Below are 21,511 nucleotides of genomic sequence, written 5' to 3'. Positions count from 1 at the left end.
TTTCTGAAAGATACAGGATGGATCTTTGCTCAAGACAAAGCTTGCTGAGAAGCCGGTTTGTGGCTTGAGAAGAACTAAAATAGCCTGTAAATGTACCCAGAGTGAGGCTGGAGGTAGAACCCACCAGTGGAAGTGGGAGTATTTCCAGTATCTTCTTGAACTCTGTATGTGTTTACCCTCTCACTTCATATTTTGACCTCAGACAGGAGTTTGTCATTTCCCTGGTCAGCAGAGTATGAGAAACGAGTGCTGACACACAGGCTGACAGGTGTGTATGTGCTGTCCATCAGCAAGCAACCTTACAAATACCCCGAGGAGATGGTCACTGCCCCTTGGAAGAGGTGACTCCATTGGGATTGAGAGAACAGGAAGGATATAAAGTCAGAATTTTCTGGCCTGTCTTTTGTTGCATTGGGCATTGTAAGAGCTCAGACTGGTTGCTCATAGCAAGTGCCTCTGCGGTTAGATCTGCTGCTAAAACCTCTTTGGAGACAATGTGAAAAGGAAGTCAGAGAAATGTCACCTGGGCCTTACTCCATAGCGGAGCGCTCAGAAGAGGGAATACCGAATAATTCACCCCCCAAATAAAATGAGGCAGCGGCACTCTTCCTGAAATAGTCCTGGAAAGGGGTCCTTGGGAATAATAATTTTTGTCCTAACCACAGGGAGCCAAGTTTGTGTGACCATCTAGGCAGTGGGGTTTCAGAAGTGCTCGGCCTTACCCGGACTCCTTCCCTCTGACACTGACAGTCCAGTTCCCAGTGTGAGGCAGCTTCTGCAGGACTTCAGCCATGGGTTAGAGCCAGGGTTTCCCACATGATGAGATAACACCAGCAGTTGAAGTACCTCTGGTTGAAGTATCTCTACACGTTAGAAGGTGTCCATTGAAGACACACTTGGATAGGTATACTTCCCGTATAATGGAGGCCGGGTAGCTGACTGGCATCTGGCGTTCAGATGGTGATCTGAGACCTACTTACGTGCTTAATAGTAGAACTGACAAAATTAACGATTTAGAAACTGACCCACCTCTAAGACGGCATTTTGGTTTTCTGAGCATCAGGAATTGCTAGCTCATAATGAAAACACCGAGGCAATCAAGACAATTTGTTCTCAATAATACTGGAAGAATATGTTGCAGCAATAAACATACAATTCAGTTCTTTCTCTTTCAATTGTGTTGAAGGCTGAAACAGACCACTCCCTTTTGAATCATCAGTTTTTTGTTCTGGTGAGATCTGGCTTCTGACAGTGTGTGCTCATTGCTCCCTCAGATGCAACAGACCAAAGCAGTACGTATCCTGTGCCCTGCTAAATGTCACTTCATTACATTATTACAAGTGAGACTCCAGACACATAAAATGGGCCAGTCTCAGCTGCAATGGCATTTTTGGAATAGCATTAACATATTTTTTCAAAAGTCTGTTTCAGCACTTGTCTCCAGTGTACTGCAAATATATTACCCATCTGGTAGGTATCTTGTAATCATGTGCTTTTCTGCTGTAAAGTGTTTCAGACGTGGAAGGGAATAAATAGCACGTTTTGTCCCTAACCTAACCTCTGGATTTTCAAGGTTCTCTTCAAGGAGACCTAATGAAAAAAGACAGGTAAAAATTAATATTTTACAGATGAACACACTAAAATAGCTCTTGGTCACGATCTCCTTTTTATTCCAGCTTGGAGAAGCAGTAGATGGCCTTTCTTGGTAAACTTTTACCTGAAATCTGTGAATGGCTCATATTTGGTATAGAGAATTTTGTCACTGGAGCACATTGAAAGGTTGTGTTGAAATTTCTTAGGGCGGGGTGGGGTGGGGAAAGTAGAGTTGTCTTTTTCTGAATCTTTTCTCTCCTGCTGTTCTGTTTTTAATTCCCAGCAAGGCAAGGCTCGATACAGCTTTGCAGAAAGTACGGTGAGAAAGGAGCGACAGTTTGTTTTGTCATGACAGGCAGTGTCCCTTGGTGCCAGCAGCATGACTCTTGACTGCACGATGCAAAGGCTGACTCCTCAGTGCTGGAATGCCAGTTCATGATGCTTCCCAAACTGGAAATCTCCAAAGCCACCAGAATTAGATGATAATTCTGAGGGAAGAATGACTTCTACCAGTCTCTAGAGAGAAAGGCCGAAATGACTAGCATAAACTGCAGCAAAAGAAGACCTAAGGGCAGGTAAGACTCTCCTTTGTGGAAGGAAGGGGGAAAAGCCACTCCATACCATTCAGTGATGGTGAATTATAATCTTATTCACTCCTTGCTCTGGCTACTGGGTTTTGTTGCATCAGCTGTTTCTAAATGTAAATGTGGTAATACATGGACGTTATCACAAAGTTCTTCAGAAAGTATAGGAGTTGTGAAGCCTAGCTGAGTAACAAAACAGAGCATGCAGGACGTGTGCTGTCCTGGATAAAGGGAGAAAAAATCCCGGGTGGCAAAGGTCTCTTTTGCTTAGAGCTTTCTTCCCTGCAAAGGTTTCTACAGAGAAAATGATATTGGTGGTAGAGCAGCGGGTTCCACTTCACACTGAAAACCGCTGTCTTCATGACTGATTTGCGTCCTATTCGAAGCCTGTGGTGGGGATAAAGCTATATCTACTATTACTGGGGTAGACTAATTCATTTAGTGTGAGAGCAGAGGCTAGTAGAACATTTCTCTACGGACTGGGGCAGACTAGCAGCCTTTCTGTCGGACACCCTGGCTGTGTCAATCATGTAGGAAGGGAGAGGTGCCATCCACCTGCATTCCAGAACCCCATAATTTAAGTAATTTAAGCACTTACTAGTAAGGGCTGAAGGAGTGAAAAAACCTGCATTTCTTGCTCAGGATAGCTCGCAGAAAAATTATGCCAGGTTTTTTCTTTTTGCTTTGAAGCTGTGGTAATTTCTGCCTAATAGAGAGATTAGTGTTTTCTGTGCAGTCCTTTTAAAGAGACTGACTCTGGAAGAGGAAGAAGGGCGCTTACTTCTTTGGAGTCAGAGGTGTGTGACTCAGGATGAGAATTTGCTCTGGGATCAAGAGTTTGTGAAAAGAATCAGTAGAAGGGCAATACTTCTCTAATTGCACAATGGGATTTTAGTTCAGAGCTGGAATTAATTAAATGGTGTTAAACACAGGCTATGTCCCTTTCTTCCTGTTTTACTTCAGAAACTACCAAAACAGCAAACATGCTGTGTGATTGACATACTCCTCACTCCTTTCTATCAAATGCTGAAGGCAGTTTGCGTAAGTTTAAATCCAGTCTTCTTTCCCTTTTTACAATATAATTTGAGCTACAGACAGTGAAACCTCTTGACACTTTGCTTGCATGCAAACGTCAGGCGGTAAAACGTGACAGTTAATAGAGGCATTTTCAAGACTTTCCCAACCATTTTTCCATGTTTGGACCAATCATTACCAATTTTACTAATAATACTTCTATTAGTACACATATAATAAACAGACATTCTCACCTTCATTTAGCAGAAGCGTCTGTCTGAGGGCTTTCAAAGAAGAGTGCTTAAGAAAATTATACTCATAGAGCCTCTGTATGGCTGCACATATCGGGAAAAAACCCTCTAAACTTCCAGATGTTGGGCATTCAGCAAAGACAAGGGGACGCGCTCTGATTTTCAAAGTCTTGTTTCCAGAACATTGTGCCCGATCAATAGGAGTACCAAGATTATGCGAGGTTGGAATGAAAGCTGCTGAAATCAAAGGAAAGCATCCAATTAATCTCTGAGGGTTTCAGAGCAGGATTTTTCAATTCTCGTATTACTTCATGTGTGTAAGACTCTCATGCTGTCAGTTTTGAAAGTTTTTATTAGAAATCCCTCTATTCCCTTAGCTGCACGCGATCTTTTGTGGAGGAGGATCTAGGTTTTCCTGCTTGAGTTTGTGAGACGTTCACTAGTGGGTAGAAGGTACAAAAATAAGAAAAGGGGGTGAAAATGGTAGTGCTAGACAAGCTGTCTCTGTAACAGGGGATCTGTGGGATTTCTTCCCCCCACTTCTGGGGGGAAGAAAAACAGGGATGAAGAATTGCAAGGCAGTCTCCTCAATTCCTAATTTTAGGAGAAAAATTGGGGGGTTGGGAGGTGGGGTGGGGCTTAATTTCTATTTCACTGGCAGTCGATGTGTTTCTAAGAATGTAGCATAATATGAGAAAGTCAGTAGCAGTCAACAGGGATTTGAGAGCTTTCAGGGGGGGTGGGGGTGGCGGTTTGGTTGTTTTTGGTTTTGTTTTGTGTTTGTTGTTTTTGGGGTTTGGGGCTTTTTTCACAAATCCATTTCGTTTTCCTAGACAGCGTATGCATGTAGAAGATAGTACTTTCTCCTCATTTCTGTGGCTTATGCCCACTATTGATCAGCCTTGATGGCTTACATCGAAAAGTTCTGTTAACAGAGGATATTCAATCCTCTGCTTAATGCACAGTGCAGTCCCAGTCTCATGGGAATATCACTATTTTGTAACTGCTGGAGGTGTGTACACAGTGAACTTTATTTCGTTCATACTTGTTTCTGGTCAAAGTAACAGCAGGTGTTGTCCTCTCCTTGCGGCAGGTTTTGTCTCTAAAGACCTGCACACAAAATGTTCTGTTCCTTACACCTGAAGCAAGGGGCATACACGTTGACCTGGAAACTAAGTTAAACAAAAGCACTTTACTGGGCAGCCGAGCCCCTGGGGCAGAACTGCAAGGAGTGTTTCTGCCAGCAAAAGGTCAAAGTCCTGAGCAGACGCTTCTGCACCACAGGTTATTCCAGCTGCACCTGTCAGAGGATTTTTTTCCACATAATTCCTTACAGCTGTATCAGCAGCTGAAGAAAAGTGAAGTGAAGGAGAAAGGAGTGAAATCCCATGTTTCAGAGATTTAAACTCCTTAGCGTGGGACAAGAAATTGAAATTAACTGTCAATGAGCTTTCTCTTCAATGGAAGATGTCAGGATCGATCTTTGAGCCTTCAAACTGGGTGCGTTGTCTACAGAAGAGATGAGCATGTGCAGGCAAGACAGTTGAGCAAAGGAGTAAACATTGAAACCCAGAGGCCTGCAGAACGGAGACTGAACTTTTCAAGGCTACTGTAAGGAATAATCTTTGGGAAATAATCTGTCTTTATAGTTCACTCTTCCAGCGTTGCACTAGAGTGACCCTTCAATACACACCTTACCAGAAATGTAGTTTCCCTGCATGTAAGAGACATTCTCCTGGTTTTTAAATTACAGAAATCACACCTTTCTTATCACACACACATCTGCTTGACCTGTAAACAAAATGGTAGAGAAGAATCATGTTAACTCAGTGTCCATTGTGCCTTCAGAGCCAATTAGAAAAACGTGAGACAGTCCAGTTAGCAACGCGTGTGCTTGCCTTATAGGAAAAGATGCTAGCTTTGATCACTACAGCTTTACACTGGGAAAAACCAAATTATTCTGGTTTTAAATGGACTTTTCATTCTTTAAATGTCCTTTGAAGTGTCTCAAATTTATCTGCAGGGAGTAGTCAGAATTCAGCCCTTTGGTTTTAGCCCAACTGGACAAAAAGCCCCCTCCTCCCCCTGCCACAAGCCCCTGAAACACTCTGCTTGGGAAACCATGTGACACAACACAGAATATTTGAGGAGGTTTTGCATACCATTAAAAACCATCAAATAGCAGTTATTAGCAGGCTGGCTGAACCGGGATTCAGGAGGAGCCTCAATACTCCAGGGCACAGGTCTCAGTGGACCACTCTATGAAGGACCTCTTTCACTCTTTGCTACTTGAGTAAGAAAGTTAGTTGCTCAGAAGTTTTTTTCAGAGAAGTGTATATTGGAAGATGCTACTTTTTGGCAACACTAAAAGCGTGGGATTTTGCTGCAATAGTGGTAAGTGACATGTGTGTCATGTGGCTGAGGAAAAACCTGCCTTTCCCCCTCCTTTAGGGGAGCTCTGCATCATATACTTAGTTGTGCTAAGTTTAAGGGTGGGAAGAATATGCCTAAAATGAGTGAGAAGTGAGAGCATATGAAGAATTTTCTCTCTTAATCTCATCATGTGTGTTCATGCTCTCAAAGACATTTTTTTTTCCCCCCCTGTTTCCACTGGAAGGTTCTGTGTCACCACGCTGCTGCTCTCTTCTTTCTCCGGTAATGCTCTCCCTGGGGCAGTGACACTGGGGCTTGTCATTCTCCTGCAGAAGAATGTGAAGGAGTGCTTCCTGATCTCCTGGGATTTAGTATGCTTCTAGGCGAAAGCAACTCCAGTGATCTAAAATTATCTGATCTACTTTCCTGGGTGCTGTTTCCCCTGGGGAGCTGGTCAAAATGCCCTTTTGGTACTTCAATTAGAGCTGAGCTGAGCACAGCATGGGGAATGAAATTAGTTCTAAACTCGGAATATTCTGCTTGAGAATAGAGGGTCATATTCTTCCTTTTTTGTGATTTTTAGACATAGGAATTCTGGTTCCTGTGAAAGAAAGCATTGTCTAATCCACAGTCATTTTATTGCCAGCAGAGACCATCATCACGATGCCTCAGGGAAGAGGCAAAAACCTTGTAACTGAAAGCAGCTGCTTAACTAAAGGGCTGAGTTTTGCTCTGGGTCACATCAGATCTTCCTGTGGGGTACCATGACCTTTTCTCTGGTTCTGACACCACCTTTAAGATGCCTCACTTCTCATACATTCTCGTCTGGTGACAGGTGACACATTGACATTGCCCTCTGAACAGTTGTGCTCTGAATGGTGGCATCTGACGTCCTGTGCTGGATTCCCATCACTGATCTTCAGTCCCTTTTGATCACAGCAGCAGATGCTTAGTCCAGCAGCCTCCAGAGTGAATCCCACTGTTCTCGCAGCCATCTTCAAGACTGGGAAAGTGAATGTGTCAGGGCAATAAGCTATGAATGCTTTGCAGCATGGTGAAATAGACAGGTGCGCACAGGAACGGTGGTGTTAGCAACCAGCTGTAATGAGAAGTACTGGGGTAGCTGGGCTGGGGGCTGATTTGGGAGCATGATGGCTGGTTTTTCCCTGTGAATCAACCCCTTCTTCTGTGGCTGTTAATTAAAATTGCTACAGACATATGAGTCAGGGACATAAAACAAGATTAAAGAAACACACGCAGTGTAATAAAAGACTCTCAAGAAAGTGTGGTAGCTGATTACAGCAAAAATATGCTTCTGGAGTCTAAAGGAGCATAATTTCTACATGACCAAGTTATGTAACTGGTCACGTAAATGCTCAAACTGCTCCTCCTCCCTCTGGGAGTTGGATCTTTCCAAGCGGTTCCCACTGTCATTTTTGCCATGTTCTGTGTAACACCGCATCCATTTCCTTTCAAGATGAAATCAGTTAGTCTCAGTGCTCACATCTGCTTTCATTTTTTTTTCCCCAAAACAAATAAATAAATGAAAATATTCCCAGTGTTGTTTTTTTTGTTTTTTTTTAAGAAAAACAAACCCATACTTCAGCATATATTCTGACTGGCCTACAACAAAAGCTCTTACAATCCTTGTTTAAATCCTAGCGTAATTTGTTAAGCTAATTTTTGTCTTTGTTGGCAAGACAAACATACACTTTCCTTTTGATTATAAATGAACTTGGAGAGATTTTACCTAGAAGTAATTTTATTTTCCGGTACTACAGCATGACCCGTGATTATTTTCATTTCTCTTGTTCTAGTGTTTTCTTAGAAGACTCGTCCAGCGTACCTGAAGACTACCTGATCAAGACATGAATCAGCATGGCTTTTCCTAACACAGAATCTTCTACTTTTATTGCTATTCCACCAAGCTGAGGAACGAGTTTAATGCCTTTGGCTGACATTTATTCACAAGAATAAGCTGATCTGCACTGCAAAATGGGGAAGGCATATCTGAGTCATCACATAGGCTAAATGACAACACCAGTCAGACTGGATTGCTTAGGCAAATGTGTCTTGTCACTTAACCCATGGCTCACTGAACTCTGAGGAGACTTTCTAGCACCTGCCCCATAAATTGATCATAACTCAGGTCTATTGGTAACAGAACAACAATATTACGAAGGCACCGATCCTGCGAGGAATGGGAGGTGTGCTTTATTTCATGCAGTGGATGGTAACCCCATTGAATTCCTCTAGCCTTTCAGTGCACAAATCTAGAGACGTTTCCTTTTGGGATTCAAAGATCACTTGGGTGTCAGCTGTTGAGGGGTAGGAGGCAGGATCTCTCCTGCACAGCAACCTGACCTGTGGAAGGGGGCCTTCACCAGCATCTGTGAGAAAAATACTGGTACCCCTGGACTGATAACATTACACAGGCTGGTTGCTTGGAACCAAGATTACAGAACTAGTTTCTCTATAATTCACTGCCTAATCCCTTTGCTCTCTGAGATACAGCCCCACAGGTCATTAGCAACTAAAATGTGCCCTGAAATGCTCTTCTCTGAGCAGAAGATGCAGTGACAATGAAAGCTGAAGAATATTCCTGGGGCTGGAGGATTAAAAGTCTTGCCAGTACAAGGGAGTCAGCAGACTTCACCGGCAGAGAGAGCAGGGCTGAGATGGTCTCCTTGCATTGCTGTTGCTAAGTGAAACTGGTCACAGACATGCCAGTTTTGTCCTATCACCCCCATGTACAGCACATACGAGGAAGAATGGTAGAAAACAACCCATAAAAGCAAAAAGGTTAAAACGAGCTAAACAGAATGTCAATGGCAAGTACAATTAACCACACACAAAATACATTAAGCTTGTAATTTAAATGTCTGAGATTGATTTTACATTAAATCCCTTCAGCAGATGGATCTGTGGTGGGAACGTATTGAATCCCCTGAAAGAAAGGCAAGCCTGTGTCTGGTGGTTTTCTCCTTGCTGTCCCAGTACAGCATCAGGTTATCACAGGAGCAATTTACACATTTAAGCACGTGTACTGAAGTAAATCGGACATTTGCATGATTCTATGGAAAATCTGAAGCCCATAAAGAAGCAGAATACTGCTTGCATGAGGATCTACAGTGTTTCCACCTGTCTGAAGAAGGGAAAGAGAAATGTCCTGGGAAGCAGTTATAACTAAAGAAAGAAATTTACACAGCCATGGGTTGCAGGTATCTGGTTTACAAGGTGCTTCCTTAGCTTGCTCACCTGCTATACAATTCCACAAACAGGGCTGCATTTCTGCTTGGCATTAATGTTAGCTCATCTTACACAGGGCTGAACTGAGCTTTGAATGAATTGCACGTGATTGCGCACACCAAGTATATGGTTTTTAATTCTTTTCTTCTTCCTCCAGGCTCCTCTCTTTGCCCACCCACTTCTACCTCTACTCCTTTTGAGCTATGCCCTGTTTAATGTGCAATTTCAACACGCCCAACCTACTCAACATACTTCTAATTATTGGGGGTGGGGTGTGTGTGGAATATTAACTAGGAATATATATTTTAATAGTGCCTACAGTTGTGACCTTGGTAAAGAAGGGGGTTTTTAGCTAACATAAAAAATATTTTAAAGAAGAGTGCCATTAAATGCAGAAGTGTTTCTTCATTACTTTAATATTTATTTTCTGCTGATGGTTTTCATATCTTTTTAAATGCTGCTGTCTAGCTCTTCATCACACAGAAATAAAACATGTGCTTCACCATAGCATGTGCTGTATACAACTCCAAGTACCTGAAAAATATGTCCTAGATATTTTATTGACATTCTGCTATGTTTCTCATTTTGCCAAGGAACAGCAGCAAAACGTTGACATCAGAGGCACCAAGTCTATACATCACCCTGCCACTAAGGTTGCACACATATCCCTGCTTCACTAAAGTTGATGGGAAACAGGTTTGTCCTACAGTTATTTCTTTTCTGAATACAGACTGTTCCTTTCAAACAGGAGGGGAAGGGAAATACTCCCTCTTACCTTTCTATGTCTGAGAGCTACTTCAAAACCACTCCACACTTTCACCTCAAGTGTAACTGGGTGGTGCAAAGGAAAAGAGACAGTTCCTGGGAAACAGGACAAGCTTCAATTCAAGCACCTGGGAACGTGGATTTGCTTTGAATGAAAAGCTAAAGGCTGAAAAAATGGCTTTGTACAATGTCTCCTCCAACAGCAAACTCCAAGGCCTCACTGGGCTCCACCCTTGGTTATGGTGGTGGTTCAGTAACATATATCCCTGGGCAATGGGATGGTCTCAGACCTCTGAGAGACAGGATGGGGACAGACATCTTCTCCTTGAGGCAGTAGAAGTTTCCAAGGATCCTGATGGAATAAGTCATAAAGACATCTTTGAGGGTAATATAGAAAGTCTTCCAAACACTGTGCATTTGGATGTCAGCACAGGAATTATAGATGGTGAAGAGGTTAACATGTGACCCTGGGCTATTAAGGGTCACAGGATTTTATATTCTACCATGACTACTTCTGTGACCTTGAGGGAATCATTTCTTATCTTAGGCAACATTCCTCCAGAGGTGAGCTATCTCTGAGACAGAGATAGATTAGCACCCTTTAGGATACCTGTATTAATTACATGAGATGCTCAGATACATGAGAGGAGTATTTAACACATATAAATATTGCTCCTAGGTGTGACTGAGACACTTTCCAGAGCTTGACTTTATGCAAATGGTGATCTTGTATAAGGGACTGTGCCGGTGAGACCCACCATCGCCACAGCAGATGTGTTGTCTCAACATTGCTATGTCAGGAAACTCATGCCATCACCACAATGAATGATCTATCTATACATTGTTAAGGCAGGAAGATGACACCACTGCCACAGAAGGGATTTACTTCTGCGTTGTTAAAGGAGGAGACCGACTGACACCATGGAGCAATGGGGGAGGCTGATCCTGCAAAACTCAACCAAACCCCTGTGCATGTGCACAGACCTGGGGTCAGGGGGGTCAAGGTGCCCAAAGGCCCCTGAGGAATGTTGGGCACATACACCATTGCTGGGTGGAAGGTGTGGTTGAGCAGAACAGCTTGTAACAACTCTAAAAAACTGGAACCAACTAACATGGGACATGGAACATTCCCCCACCAGACTTGGAAACGAATCGAGCTATCGGGATGCCGCAGCTCTGGGGTGGTAGCTATTGCTGTAATTCTTTCCTTTCTTTCCATCTTTCTTTCCTTCCTTTCTCTCTTTATCTCTCACTCTCTCTCCCTTTGCATTCACAGATTTATCGTTGGGCAAATAAAGTTCCTTGGCTCTTGCCTCCATTTTGAGTCTTAATTCTGTTCCCGAGAATATAAATAGATCCATGCTCCAGCCTCAGACTAGCATGCCACATCATGACAGAAAAAAACTGTTGTATTCTGTCACCCTTTCACATTGAGTATAATAGGCAGCAATGTACAAGTAGAAAGACGACCTCTTTGACTTTACCTTCTATACAACGTACTACCGCTGCATACCTGCAAAAGGCTATCACGTATTGTTGAGAGAAGCCCAGGGCAAGTTTCACAAGAGAAGTCTGTTTTATGTCTTTATCAAAGAACGATGCCGTGGGAAAGTGAACCAGAAATGCCACAAGGAGGTGTTGCAGGCAATTAAGTAAGCAGTGTTCTTGTTTGCATCCCAGCAGAGGAGACATGGAATTAACTGTAGAGGAGATTTTTCAAGGCTTCTAACTCCATGCATGCCTTGCAGTGAAGTTGTCATGATGAAAAAGCAAACACAAGATGGTGTGATGTGAAGGGAAGCAGCATAGGGTGTGGATGCTTAAATAGGTCTGTCCACACAGGGATAACAGGAATAATTTCAATCTTGGCTTTTATACTGTGCTTTGTGCTGTTTCTCTGGGCCCTTTTGCATGAGGCAGACTCCAGCTTTTCTTTAGTCATGAACGACGTAAATCACCTTTGAGGGATTTTTTTGTGGAATGATATGACAATTTAGTCACTGGTGTCTTGATCCCAAATTCAGCAAGGATCAGCATAATTCTAGATGTCATGTACTAAGGCTAGTATGCTTTCAGCTATTTGTGGACAGTTGTACCCCCAAACCACAACTTTACTCTTTGTAGAATATTTTAAGCATGTGTAATCAGGCTGGAATTATGAGGAAATACTGCTATTTCATTAGAGCACATCAGCCTTTTCTTCAAGGCCTCATCAGTAAGGTTAAGCCACAAATGGAAAGATTTAGACAAGTATTTCTTCCTGCCTATTCTGTTATAAGAGATGTAAAACTCATGAAATGAATGGCAGCAAAATATTTGTGTGTGAAAACATACAGTGCCACTGAAGGAACATGGTGGTACGTCAAACTTATCACAAAAACAGAGACTCGAGAGAAGAAGAGGAAAGCGCTGGAGCATCTCTGATTTTAGAAAAAGCACACTGAAAGAAAAACTTTCATTGTGTATTAAAACGGGAATTATAATGGCAAAAGGTGACTCATAAACAATACTCAAATTCATTGGCATCTCTGATTTACTTGAAATGTATTTCGACGTACCTTCTTTTGTAAAAGGCAGTGTAATGCAGGCATGGGACTTGTGCCGGGATAGCGGTAGGTGAGAAGTCAAGGCAAAGGAGAAGTTTTCCCTCCCCACCCTCTCCCCTTGCTCCCCCACTAACAGTGAAGAAGCTTCACCGCTTTGGAAGAGTTTATTAAAGAAATACTGGCTGCAACACAGCGATAGCTGGAGCTGCCCATATTCCTCCCTTTACACATGGTACAGCTATGTTCCACACTTTGCATTCTTGCAAAGTGGATATAGTGGATGGCAAGGATGTAGGGGGAATCTTTTGTTTTAGTGTCGTTAAGGTCAAGATTAACGTTAAGAAATCACTTTCCTCTCTGGGTCTTTGAAGCACTAACTAGCTTGTCAGTCATGTTGTTATACCTTAGTGTCTAGGCTTAAACTCTTAAAAATCAGAGAGTTACTTTCAGCATGCCATTGCTTGATCCCTTGTTTTCCCATGCTGAATTCTTTATGCGTTACAGAACTTGGAGAGCAAAGCAAGAGGGGATAATTACAGGGGATTTGACGTAGCTTTGCAAGCTGTGCTTTCAGCTCTGGCATTTGAATGGCTGGCAGTTATTTTCATTGGGGCCGTATCAGACATCCTACAGCCTGAGAGACAAAGAGACTGCCCTACCTAAGGGCATGTAATGCCAGCAATGACATTCAAAACCATGCTTGGGGAATCATTCTGTGCAGTGGCATCCATGCTTAAGTATGAACTTAACTGTGCTGAGTGGAGGTCTTGAAATCTAGCTCCCTATGCATGTTGTATGGTGCATATGGTCTCTGCTGTCTGATAGGGGAACACTGCCTCTCAGGAGCTTTGCTGGCCACACAGGTGAGTTTCCAGTTTGTCCAATTTGTATTTTGGTTTTGATGGCTTTTGGTTGCCCAGGCCAAGCCACCCAGAGAAATACTGATCCAAAAAATCTGAGTTTCTTGGCCAGGGGTAGTTTGATTCTAGGGGAAACTGTTGCTTGCATTGTGAGGGAAATCGAGAGAGACATCCAAAATTAGTGGAGGTAAATACAGAACCGAGGTAATACCTGTGATGTGGCTGACAGCCAGTGGACGATGCTGTGAGCGAACTTTCTGAAGTCATCTGTTGTAGTACTAAGTAAGCTCAGAGTGCTACACATAGTTCTTACCTCGTGGATTTCACTACCAGAGATATCTTTCTGTGAAGCAAAAGTCCTGCTTGAAGAGGTAAAGCCCTTTTTCTATCCCCCCATGCGTTGTGACTGGAGGGAAAAATATGCTGTCTTGACAGAAATTAATGGCTTGATAGTTTTGTAACCTGTGGTACCCCTAATGTGTTTGACTGTTTGGACATTTCAGATACTTAAAGGCAATGACAAGTTACTACTGTTGTTACGAGGAATTCAAATTATTCAAGTTATCCCTAGGGCAGAGATTAACCTGAATGACATTACTAATGGACTATTTGGGTGACGAAAATTATAGGGAAAAAACCTAAGAATTAGCAGAGTGATGATACTGTTAAAGGTTTGGGATTTAGCTATATTTTTCTGATCAGAAATTCTGTGTGCCCATTTTGGAGGGATGAGGGTCACCTGGGTCAAAAGCTGTTCACACAAAAAGGCTGATTACCTTATGTACAATTTGTAAGGACGGGCAAAAGAATCTTACGCGATGGTGGTGTTGTACGCAAAGGTCTTTTGCATATCCCAGAGCATGCGGGCATTTCAGGAGTAATGGGTGTATAAGCAACTGAAAAGCCTCATAAAGGTACAGAGCTGCTACACACAATATAACCTATCATTCTTTTGTCTTTGATGACACCATTTAGTAACCTAAAATTTTGGCTGCTTTCATGCATGTCCCAGATCAGCTGGTGGAACATAAAGCTTATGGAGCACCATCATCCTGAGCGCCATCACAGGGCACATGCAGGGCAACCAGGGGATCAGGCCCAGCCATCATGGGGCTATGAAAGGCAGGTCCTGCTTGACAAACCTGATCTCCTTCTGCAACAAGATGGCCTGCCTAGTGGATGAGGGAAAGGCTGCGGATGGTGTCTAATGGGGCCTTAGTAAAGCCTTTGACACCATCTCCCACAGCATTCTCCTAGAGCAGCTGCCCATGGCCTGGACAGGTGTGCTCTACGCTGGGTTAAAAGCTGTCTGGATGGACAGATTTACATCCAGCCGGTGACCAGTCACAAGTGGGTGTTCCCCAGGGCTCAGTATTGGGGCCAGTCCAGTTCAACATCTTATTGACTATTTGGATGAGAGTAGTGAGTGCACCCGCAGTAAGTTTGCAGATGACATCAAGCTGGACAGGAGCGTTGATCAGCTTGAGGGCAGGAGGCTCTGCAGGGAATCTGGACAGGCTGGACTGATGGGCCCAAGGCCAAGCTGTTTGAGGTTCAACAGGGCTCAGTGCCGGGTCTGCCCTTGGGTCACACCAGGCCCCACGCAGCGCTACAGGCTGGGGCAGAGCGGCTGGAAAGGGCCTGGTGGAAAGGGCCTGGGGGGTGCTGGGTGACGGGCCGGCTGGGCAGGAGCCAGCGGTGTGTGCCCAGGGGGCCCAGGTGGCCAGCACCATCCTGGTTTGTGTCAGAAACAGCGTAGCCAGCAGGAAAAGGGCAGTCATTGTCCCCTTGTACTTGGCAGGTGGCACCTGGAATCCTGTGTTCAGGTTTGGACCCCTCACTTCATGAGGGACATAGAGCTGTTGGACTGTGTCCAGAGAAGGACAGCAAAGCTGGTGAAGGCTCTGGAGAATAAGGCTTATGAGGAGCAGCTGAGGGAACTGGAGTTGTTTAGCCTGGAGAAGAGGAGGTTCAAGGGGATACCTTGTTGCTCCCTACAACTACTTGAAAGGAGGTTGTAGGCAGGTGGGGGCTGGTCACTTCTCCCAGATCTCCCAGATGATGAGTGATAAGACAAGAAGAAATGGCCTCAAGTTGTGCCAGGGGAGTTTTTTTGCATATTAGGAAAACTTTCTTCACTGGAAGGCTGGTGAAGCACTGGAACAGGCTGTCCTGGAAGGGGGTGCAATCACCATGCCTGCAGGTGTTTAAAGAACACATGGGTGTGGTGTTTAGGGACATGGCTTAGCAATGAACTTGGCAGTGCTGGTTTAACAGCTGGACTTGATGCCCTTATAGGTCTTTTCCAACCTAAATGATTCTACAGTTCTATGATACTCAGCTGTTCTGAGTAAAAGGCATGACATGTCTTGATGTTCAGGACAAGGATCACCTTGCTCCTGATCAATACAGGTATTGCTTTTATTTTGTCTTTTGATTTATTAAAGACCCCTGACCACATTGCGTTGCATCAAAACATAGGGAAAATACCGCTGCTCTTTTTTCCCCTTCTATTTAATCACTGTAGCTAATAGTATACTAACTGCAGAATTCCTGAATAACACTTAAGAGTAATGATTCAGTATTGTCAGGTGCATTCTTGTTCAAGACGCATAAAAGGAATCCCCAGGATATCCCTAGACTCTTCTGAAAAATATATATGATCTTGTTTTTCAAAATGCCATAGAACACAGGGCTATCATCAGCAAATAGTTTCAATGACAACTAAAATGTTTAAAATAGTTCTGGATTTCAGTTAAAATTGGATGTTATTTTTTGTCAAGACCTGCAAATGATGTTTGAGCTGAAAACTGAAAAAATTATTTTTCAAGATTTTGGAAGCAGCACAGATTTATTTAAAAAGAATAGTCAGTAGAAGAAACCTTGCCCGCATCAAAATGAAAATACGCTGTTTACCTCTGCTCTCTCAAAGATAATACTCTAGACAGTATATGCTTCTTTAAAAAGGCTATAAACTTGCATTTATTTTTCTCCATCAGGTCTTAAATTTTAAACCAGGGACTTATCAGTAGGTAGTACCTGCTTCTGAGTGGTGTTTGCTGGCCTGTAACTGCAGCATTGATTGGAAAATAGGTTGCAGAAACTGATGCTCTCTGCTTAAACGTTAAATGTACGTATTTCAAGACATAAGACATTTCAAGTTATGAGTTGCCATTGGAAAAAGAAAGAACATGTTTGGAGTAAGATACTTCAATACAGCAAGCTTGAAAGTCTTCAGGTAATCCATTCTTGTGCTTAATAAGCATATGCGCTTGAATATGTTTGCCTGCTTGGGTTTTGCTGCTTTTTTAGTCTCAAAGTGAACTCATTAATAAATTATGGACCTTATAACTAGATAGGAACCGTGATTTCAAAATGTTCATATTTTAATTCTAGATCTGCTATTTAATGTAGCGTGCAAGCTGCTAACAGAGCAAAGTCAGTGGAAGTCACACTGCATTGGCAAACTGAATGTGTTGCTGGTGCTTTTGTCTCTGTCCAAAGGTGCCTGAAGTCAATCATGCAGGTTGATACAGGCTGTTACAGAAGAATCAATCAATGACCAAATGAATGCAGCATTGCCAGGGTCTCCGACATTTGTAGGTCTTATTGTGGATTGGGGTTTATAACGTTCTGGCTTCTTGATTTGTGTCCTTTCAGCATTGGCTTAATACAGAATTGCTTTTTCTGCATCTACAAAAGCTAGGAGGGAATGAGAACATCTGAACACCAGAAAAGCGCAAAATTACATATATTGACTAGATATATTTGACTGGAAGTCCTTCTTTTGGTAGAGGCAGTGTGAACTAATGAGTGACTCAAGGCCGGTGGAGTAGATTTTCTATGGAATTCGGTTGCATGTAATATTTGCAACTACAGGAGACTAGTTTTGACAGCACAGGCATTGGTTTTTTGTCTTCGAGTCCTACATGGGAAAACACAAATACACCCTAAATTTCCTTTTTCTTTTGCACTCCGTGACTAAGGCAGAGTGCACTTCAGCATCATGTCTGAAACACCATGAAATCAGAACCTCACTGACTATCTGTTCCTAAAAAGGAAAGTCCATCTAACTCTTTTTTTGAGGGTTTTTTTTCTGTTGTGCCTGGTTTTAATTGTTGTAGCACCGGGCATTCTCTCCAATAATTGAAAGAGCTTCAAGAAATTGGTAATATTTGAGAGGAAACTCAAGCGTCTCAACAGCATGAAGGACATTGAGTTTTCTTCCTCCATGGTGAGGGGTTGGGGTCAGGCCCACTCGGGTGAGCCTGTTCCCACGGAGGGAAAGGGGGTGAGGGTGGTGAGAAGCTGCAGGGGCAGAGCTGCAGGGTAGGGAGGATGCAGAGCCCTGGACCATGTGTGCTGTCAGCTGTTTCAGCTAATCCTTGGGCTGAAGGAGACAACCGAGGCCACTGCCAAGAGTATGTGGGTCACAGCACACTCTTCTTTCTGAATTCCTTCCTCTGTGGTGGGAACAGCAGCCAAGCTCAGCTGGACACAGTCTGTTTAGCGAGTCAGTGGCCAGAGTGTCTGTGCTTTAGTGATTTCTGGCAGTCTGCCACCTGAGAAAACTGTTTGTTGTATCTCAGCCTAATTGACTTGTGTGTCCTGGCTATCCAGGACCTCTTCTCTTTGAAAACTAATTATCATCAGAGAAGCAGTTTGTCAATGCTGGAATCAGTTCCAGGAACAATCTTGCTTTCTCATGGGTTACAGCTTTAAAACCTCCAGTATCTTTGGTTTGTGGTGAGTTTGCAGTTTCTAACAGAAAAGGACAAGGTTTTGTTGCTGTACCTGTTGTTTTTTAGAAGACACAGTATCACTCTGTATCCTGTATGGCAAATGTTAGAAGTAAAAGAACAATCCTGGTTGGAGAAAGATTATCTCTGAAGTAAACTCTTAAATTGTGCTAAGATGTTCTCCCAAGTGCTGCTCCAAATGGCTGGCATAAGTCACTGTGGATGAGACCTGGCAGCTAAAAGCATACATGGACGCAGTCCTTCATCAATGTCAAATACCAAGTGTGAACACTGAGTGGAAGTCACTAAGATGGTAGGAAGCCCCATGAAAACTGCCTACAGCTACACAGGATAGTATGCATGCAAAACAAAAGGGAAAATCAGGCTAACAGGGACTGATAAATGGCCCTTCAAACCCAAGAAAAAAATTAATCTGTCGCCATAAGATGATTACAGATGTCAGGTGGTTTGGGTTTCTCCATGCGGATACTCCATTAATATACACCACAGTGTCCACCTGACCTGCTACCATGCTCCACCCCTGGATCCCCACTCTTGGTGGAGTGACCAACCCTTGCTGCTCGTTGGCAGGAACTGTGTGGCAGCTGTGCTCAACAAGCCTCAACTCCTGCAAGTAGAGTGAACTGCCTTTATTTCTTTCCGAGTGTTCACGTATCCACCCTTCTAGGTGACCATCCCATGGACGGTCATGTTGGGTGTGTAGAATGGAGGCAGGAAGCATGGTCTGTGAGTGCAGTGATGCAGACTGCAGTTTGCTGTCCTTGCGCGTTACAAGACCTGCTGGGGAAGTTCAGTGAAGTTGGAGAAAACACAGCACCCATGGACATTTTTTCTATATTGCAAAATTATCTGCAGATTATTATGATGAAATAGGCTGTGGACTTGGAAATAAAGTTTTTGCAAAAGTAAGTGAAAGGAAAAAAGCCACAAAAGGCTAATATAAGATCTACTGATAGTGTGTGTTGATGTTACACAGCAGCATAACAAATGTCAAGTAGTATTTGGGAAAAAGAAGGGGAAAATAAGCCCACTTGGAAAACTGAGGACAGGATGAAGAAAGCGGTGGCCATCTATACTGGAGGAAAACAGATTATTTCTGTGAACATATATATTATTTTGGCTGGGAATCAAGGAGTATTCTATTTTAGAGTGAGCTGTGGTCTGCCTTGGTTCTGTTTATGTATCTCTAATGATCAAAAACACATTGAACCTTTGCATAACTTCTAAATAACACGTGGCCATTACTTTTCTGGACCCTTGGACTTCTGGAGACATTATGTGGTGTGGTCATTGTCTGCATGATGTAAAATTCCTTATCTAGGCTCAGCGAACCTTTTGCTTCATGCAAAACAGGCTACATGTAAGTATATCAACTGCTCTTCCATCATCTACTGTCATTTGTGGAAGGTGAACTCACTTTGGAAAGATGAGTGCTAGGAAGGTCTACCACTGTAAAAAGAAGTATTAACAACATTCATGATTAAATTTCAGATTTTGGGGCACTACTCTGCCAAACCAAATGGCAGAAGGAGAAATGTTGTGATGGATGCATGCTATGGTGTCAGCCTGTTTGGAGCCACCAAAGGCAAGTTCTGAAGAAGCAAGTGTTTCTCCAGCTGGCTCTTCCCTTGAGCCCCAGCTGCTGATGCCCCGGCTGCAGACAGCTGTCTCAAGCTGGGATTGCAGCCCCTTAAAAAGGCTGATAAAAATGCAGGGCCACCCAGATAAAACAGAGAGATTGTCCAGGGCCTGTCTCCTGCAGTGGGATATCAGGCTTGCCTTCATCTCACTACCAGCCTCGGAGCTGCTGAAGCAATGAAGGCAGGCCCAATGAAACTGCAATTTGCTGATCAGGCAGTGACCGAATGAAGGAGTAAGTGGTTACAGCTTTCCCTCGGGCAGCATTCCTAGTTTCTTTCCAAGATTGATTTGTGCGTTTCTCCTCCCAATGCTCAACCCTAAAAAGACATCTTCAGAAATGGCCTCTCTGGCCATGTCTCCTGAAGGACAGCAGCTCACCCTGCTCCACGTTTGCATTGCATGGCCAGGGCATGGGCACCAGACCAGAAACCCTTCCACCACACCATCTCCAGAGGGCTTGTTTCAGTTTTGTGCCAGCCCTCACCTCGGGCGCTGGAGTGTGCAACGGTGACACTTGGACAATGGAGGGAGCTTTGCTGGCTTCCAGGATTCAAAAGCTGCATTTGTTCTTGACTTACCTGGCTAACAGCTGGGCAGTGGGCTTAAAAGCGGTTGTGTGGGCTCCTCCCTTTCAATTAGAAAAATAAATAGTTATCATAGACGAGGGTGAACAGCTGTCTGCATGTGTTTGGACTGGTGCACAGACCAAGCACCTGCTGGTTCAACAGATGAAACCGAGTGGCTTAGACCTCTCCATTGGCCTTGAGCCACCCAGCCAAAAGGATCTGGCCTTTATACCTCGGGAGCTGGGCAGAAGTCTAAGGATGATCTACTTTGCTGCAGGTCTCTAGAATCTTTTGGTTTATAAAACACACATTAGTTAAGGTCATTGTGTTTGCAGTCGTGGAAAGCTCTTTAGCCTTGTTAAAAGAGGTGACATGTACTCTCATCTTTAACATCTGTCAGGCTGGAAAGACAAATAAAGCCATGCAAGAGACAGAGTTCACTGGAAAGATGTGCTGAAGGGGGCGATTGCCTTTGTTTGTGGGTCTTCACATGGCCATGAAAGAAGGCAAGCTCTTAGGAGCATCATAGTAGTTTCTGGGGTCCTTGAGGGACTGAGACTCTGGCATAAGCTTGCAGAAGGCAATCTTTGTGCACATGCACACACAGGTATGGGGGGTGGGTAAGGGTGGTGGTAGGCAGATGAAGGGACTGAGAAGACAATGTTGAATATGACTTGCCCAAGGTCGTGGGGAAAGTCAGTGGCAGAACTGTCCCAACCTCTAGAATGAGACTTCACTACTTTGTTGGAGGGTTATGAAGCCGCTTTGTCCCTGCAGCGTTTCTAGCGTGTTGCTGTACTACATAAATGACCTTATGTCAAGAGAGAGGAAAAAAGGGGAGTTTCTGTCAATCAGAAGGTTCCCTATGACGGACACTGTGACCTCCAGTTAAAGCCACAGAGGAACCATTTCTCACTAACCATCTGCAGCAGTAAGAATCTTAGCAGAACGCTTTCATCTCTGCAGCCGATGAGTAAGTGCCGTTGCGTGATACCGTGTGAATTATGAAGCTCGAACATTCTGTTGTAATGTGAGATAAAACCTGGGGAATGCACAGGCGGCATCCATGCTGTGCATTGTTGTCTCCTGTACCTGTTCAGTCCAGAGTTACCTCCTTCCCGTTATACACATAGTTCATTTCACCTGATGTTTTAATCTCTTTTTATCTCTTTGATTAATGAAGAGTGCGTGTGCCCTGTGTTAAGGGAAAAAAGCCAAGAGCTTGTTTCCAGGTCTATTCCGAGTGTATAAGGAGTGAATCTTGTAGAATATCAATGAAGCTAAAGGAATGATGAAAGGAAAAGGAAGA

Source organism: Falco rusticolus, chromosome Z (genome assembly GCF_015220075.1).
Source record: "Falco rusticolus isolate bFalRus1 chromosome Z, bFalRus1.pri, whole genome shotgun sequence".
In the NCBI taxonomy this organism is placed as follows: Eukaryota; Metazoa; Chordata; class Aves; order Falconiformes; family Falconidae; genus Falco; species Falco rusticolus.
Note: the sequence above shows the minus strand (reverse complement) of the source record.